The sequence below is a fragment of the Alosa pseudoharengus genome, unplaced genomic scaffold, assembly GCF_046254945.1.
Source record: "Alosa pseudoharengus isolate Yale_2024_CS ecotype anadromous, Long Island Sound unplaced genomic scaffold, YU_APseudo_1.1 YU_APseudo_1.1_scf_20, whole genome shotgun sequence".
In the NCBI taxonomy this organism is placed as follows: Eukaryota; Metazoa; Chordata; class Actinopteri; order Clupeiformes; family Clupeidae; genus Alosa; species Alosa pseudoharengus.
This window is the reverse complement of record NW_027468664.1, coordinates 24,310,566-24,315,981: the sequence shown is the minus strand read 5'-3', so window position 1 is coordinate 24,315,981 and position 5,416 is coordinate 24,310,566. Positions and strand designations below refer to the sequence as shown.

The 5,416-nt window shown below is 40.3% G+C and overlaps 1 protein-coding gene across 1 annotated transcript in view; it reads left to right on the top strand.

Moving 5' to 3' along the window:
- Positions 1 to 4,446: 4,446 nt before the first annotated feature.
- prkcq (protein kinase C, theta) overlaps positions 4,447 to 5,416 on the top strand; it is a 29,659-nt gene continuing 28,689 nt past the window's right edge. The window contains exon 1 of the mRNA XM_076296918.1: positions 4,447 to 4,579. The gene's annotated coding sequence lies outside the window, so the exon portion shown is untranslated. The remainder of the gene's footprint in view (positions 4,580 to 5,416) is intronic.

Below are 5,416 nucleotides of genomic sequence, written 5' to 3'. Positions count from 1 at the left end.
TGTTGGTCAAAATGCACTAAACTGTTCCCTGCTGGATAGCCCTACCCCATAAAACAAATTGGCCTTATTTAATTGCTTGTGTCATTACATGCAAATGCGTTGAACTAGTTGTCATAACTAGTAGTCTATCTAGCATACAGTATATAAATATATGTGACCTGACAGACAGAAGTGTCAGGATGTATAGAAAGATGTACAGTGGTGCACAGCTCTAACCAAGGGGTGTTTTATCATTTGCACAATGCTGTAAAAACCTTTCTTTGCTTTATAACAATGTCTGTCAACAGTAAAAAAACTTTGAAACATATCCACGGTCTTGCAATCAACCCCCTCCACACACAATAATGTGCAACTTTGTAGTTTTGACATAGAAAACAGTACTGCCTTGCACATAGTTCATTAGAAAACACTTACATAGTAAACTATCATATTGACAACAAGACAAAACAATTTGACTATCTTGACATAAACAATGGCATCATGACTTGTCACTTTGATTGATTTCATTGGCATAAATATTTGCTTTTGAGGCATAAACTAATCATTTTGAGCAAGATATGTGCTTTTGCAGGTTATCCACTATGTGGTGCAGTTTGCACTTATAGTTTTGAAAAATAATCCCACTTTTGTGCGTCTTGATTCAAGAAATGCACCAAAGCGACTGGGAAAAACTGTAATATTATGGCCAGGCACATTCAAAGCCCTGACTCCTGTTTGGAGTTATTTGTCCTTGAAGTTCAGAGACATATAATTATTAAATTTCCACTTATATGCCCTTTAACTCTTTTATGTTAAATTTTTTGTTATTTTGCCTACATGCTACATGCAAGGCCTATAGTAGGCAATCTGTGAGAAAAAATCTCATATTTCATATCACATACCAAAAGCCATGAAAATCTAAGTGGTGGAACATTGTCACAATTGGAATTATTTGTGCATAGGTCAATGGCCAAAAACATATGAGCAAGGCACCTAACCCCTCACTGCTCCCTGAGCACCACTGTAGCAGGCAGCTCACTGCGTCGGGATTAGTGTGTGCTTCACCTCACTGTGTGCTGAGTGTGTTTCACTAATTCACAGATTGGGATAAATGCAGAGACCAAATTTCCCTCACGGGATCAAAAGAGTATATACTTATATACTTATATGTATACTTACTTACTCTATACCACAGTAGGCGAATCCCTATACACTTTGTTGTTTGGTTCTCGGTGAACTATGTGGCCACAGTACATGCAAAAACACACTGGCTCTATTTAAAGACTTAACAACCATTTTTATTGATTCAAAGGGCCATAATGTAAAAACAGACTCCAAATTTGCAAATTCCATGTTATGTTAGATGGGGTCTGATATTCTTTAGAATGCTTATCCTACAACATTCTTATTACCGTTTTGTCAGTATTTGCTGAAGTATAATAAATAAAAACAACCTTCACAGTTGGCTGACGCTTATTAACCAAAGAGACTCACAACATGGTAAACAATTTAAAGGTATAGTACAATAAGAACAAGTTAGTGCATCAGTGAGTGCTATTTTTATACAGTCAAGTGTCAGTTCTAGTCAGGTGATAAGTGCTAGAATTAGCAAGGCTAGTTGTAAGTAGTGCTAGGAGAGGACACATTTAACATATTTCCACCAACTGGATTTTCATGGACTTTTACTATGGTGTTTAGATCACTAATTGAAATATAAAAATGAAAATACATTGCAAATAAATTCTGTTGCAATTATTTGTGGGTCAGACCTTACTTTGCCCGCCTGGACTATTAATCCTTTAGCCGGTACAATCACTCCGGTGTGACAGGAATGTTGGAAATTGAACATTCTAAAGAATATCTGGGTTCATTGAATTCAATTTTAGAACCTTACATTTTTGCGGAACAGAATCTTATGTTACAATGTTGAAAAAAAAAAACCTGCTGAAGGGTTAAATCAAAAATGATGTTGATTTTGACTTTGCCTGTACAGCCTACTTATGTGCATAATGTGCATAATCCTGTGCCACACTAGGGGGCACTGTATCACTGAAGACCTAAAGTGTAGGCCCATAAGGATAAAGTACACCTATACCATAGATCAGGGGTCTCAAACTCAAATGAGCTGGGGGCCAATTCTGCCAACGTCATCTGATTGGAGGGCCGGCTATTTCTGAAAATGCGATGTTCTTTTTTTCAAATACCACAATGCAAACAGAAAGTGCAAGTGTTTTTATCTAGTTTTAGACACCTGTGCTAGCAACCTTAGCTTATAAATAAAATAATGATAAAATAAATATTAATACAAATTATAAAACAAATGAAAAGGATAAAAACAGGTATGTGTGTGTTTCACACCAAATAAAAATATTTGGTGTGAAGCAACACCATTGGATTTTTATATCAAAATGTCAAAAGGCCATGGCTTGAAAGTGGTCAGAGATAAAGTCCTACTGTAAAAAATGTATTTTTGAGCCCTATTTCTACTAGCCCTGCTGTCTGTACCACGTCCATTACGGACACTATCATCAAGATTACCTCTGCAACCTCCAAGCTATGTTGGGCAGAGGGTCGAAATAAGCATGGTATAGTGGACACCGTCGTATACACGCAGACGCACCTCCATTCAATAGACGATCGATCATAATCTCCAAAAGGATATTCTCCTTCAGATTTAGAATAGGTGAATAACATAGCCTACCTAAGACTTCATCACACGTAAACGTTTTTCAACATTTGGTGTAGGCCTATTTCTGCTTCAATTTCTGCAACACTATGACCTGCATCGCTTCCGCGTCATTACAAATGCACGTCTTTGTTTCTCGCGTGTAATACAAGTATTTCCTGAAAACTTTGCGCAGCGATTTTGGGTTTGAATGAAGCTCTGGATGTCTAGCACATAGTGGAGCAGAGTACAAAGAGATTTGTCACCGTACTTGGAACTGTCGTCTATTTTAATCAGTATCGTTGTTTGCCGCAATTAAAAAGTCTCAAGGGCCGGATTACATTATTATTTTGACATACGTCGCGGGCCGGAATTAGGCCGGACGCGGGCCGGATTTGGCCCGCGGGCCGGGTGTTTGAGACCCCTGCCATAGATGGTCTTATTTTTGGAGTATGCAGTTGTAAGACTGATATTTGCAGTTACCACAGTCACTCTGATGTTATAACCAAGGGCAAGGTGTGGCTTATGGAATTGGAATGTGGAATTATTTAATATTTTATTTGAGAGTAATATGTATTTATTTGGGAGTAATATGTAATGTTCTATAACTAGATTATATGAAGTAGATATCGCTGTAGTCATCAACCTACACTGTTTTTAGTGTCAACTTTGAAGTGCACTACACTTCACATACACAATCGTACACTTCCAGTGTGGAGTCAATTGACAGTGTTGACAGTGACAGAGCTGCTGTTTTTTTTAAATATGAATTAAAAGTACGTTTGTGTATACAGAGATATGCTTACTTAGGCTACTTGTAGGCCTACACAAATAGCCTACAGATCCAGACAGATATATACAGATCGATAGATATATAGATAATCAACAGATAGATAGCCTATAGATCTTCCACGCAACAACTTTACATTTTGTAACGACTTTGACTTGAAAGCTGCCCTCAGCAAAATTGTCTCTCTCGGTTAAAATCGACTTTCGGCCTACAGATGCTTTTATGAATCCCACACAAAGCTGTGTGTCAGTCAGTGCCACAAGCGTTGCCTCTCCTCGCGCTGCAAAACGCGCCCCAAAGCTCCCGTAGGCCTCACGCCGTGATGCTCCACTGTAAATTAATAAAAAAAAGTGCAAAATCCTCCTAACGCGACCTGACACCTCGTTTTGTTGCTGTCCCTGACTTATTCTCAGCCGCCGAAAGGAGTGATTTTAACAGAGGTAGGAGAGTTTCTCTTTTTTTTTCTTTCTCTGCATTTTTCCGTCTTCAAGTTAAGTAGGTGTAGACTATGTAATCTCTCTGGGGGAAAAAGGCGTATATTTTCCCTCAGTGTGGTTTCCCACACATAACATCACAGAGGAAGCCGGAGAACGCGCACAGGGGGCACAGAGCAACACAGAGATAAAGAAAAAGTGCCTAAGTCTAATTAAGGGAGAAGTTCTGAATAATGTATGCCCTTCCCTGGCGCTTGTCGCCCGTGTGGGAGAGACGCTTAAATATGTGTGAAGAGAGGGTCACTAATGAACTGATGCAATATAAAAGCCTCGGCAAGATTTTGCCCAGATCCAAAACATTATATAACGCCCAAGCCTGCAAACACACAAAGAGAGAGGGGGGGGCAGCGGGGAGGGAGAGAGAGAGAGACTTGTATTCACCTTATTCTTGAGGCCGAGGTGTCGAAAGCTTTCGCGCGCGCGCGCCTGTGTGTGTGTGTGTGCTGATGATGATGGAGGCGTGACATGTTGAGCACCGCCGTGCGGTATAGCCTACACCTCGCAGCAGCTTGCATCCTCCCTCAAGCACATATTACACAAACTACAAAAGACGTACAACACGACTTCATAACAAGGCATGGGAGTAAATCTTTACTGCTTCGCGCCAAACAGCCACGTTGTTCCGTCTCACAGACACTATATAGGCTGAAGGTGAGTTTGTGTGTGCATGTGTGTGTGTGTGTGTGTGTGTGTGTGTGTTTGCCAATCGGAATACTTTGATGTATCTGTTCCACTGCTGTTTCGAAGTTTGGAGGGGTGTTTTTATCGCAATGTTTGCTATTTTTGTTCTTGTAAAAGAGGAGATCGGATGTCGTTGTGTTTAGATAATGCACAATTACAGACATATAAATGACAGAACTAACTTTAACGTCGTTTTAGCCTACCTGTTTTGGTCACATTGTCAGAAAATGCCAACGTCTACAGAGTGCAGAGACAAAATTCCTTCTCATCCTTGAAGTGTGGACATGTTTCGTAATGGCAGAGCAAAGTGGAGAAAGGGGCTTGAAAGTCACAGCAAAAACTCATTAAGGAAAGTGTATCGAAATATGCCATGGAGAGCTATAGGGGGTCGTGATCGGGGGTTAAAGCCGGGCACAGCCCCGCGGTCTCAGCACTGTTTTGAAACCCTAAGCCCTGATTTCCAGCGCCGGTCCCGCTTAAAGACTTATGGCATTCTCTTGCACAATGAACTCCCTTTTAATTGAGCTCCCTTTTATGTGGTGGCCAATGCGCAAAAATGGAAAGCCCAAAGCTTGAGTTGCATTTTTAACCTGGGATGTGAATGTGTGTGTGTGTGTGTGTGTGTGTGTGTGTGTGTGTGTGTGTGTGTGATGCCTTCTATCAGATGGTGATTTCTAAGATTTTTGTAAGGTTTTTAAGCTCACTTTGATGTTTTTGTAACTAAGGGTCATTTCCAGACATGCTGAACACAGCATCATACTCATATGGACATTCTCTCTCTCTCTCTCTCTCTCTCTCTCTCTCTCT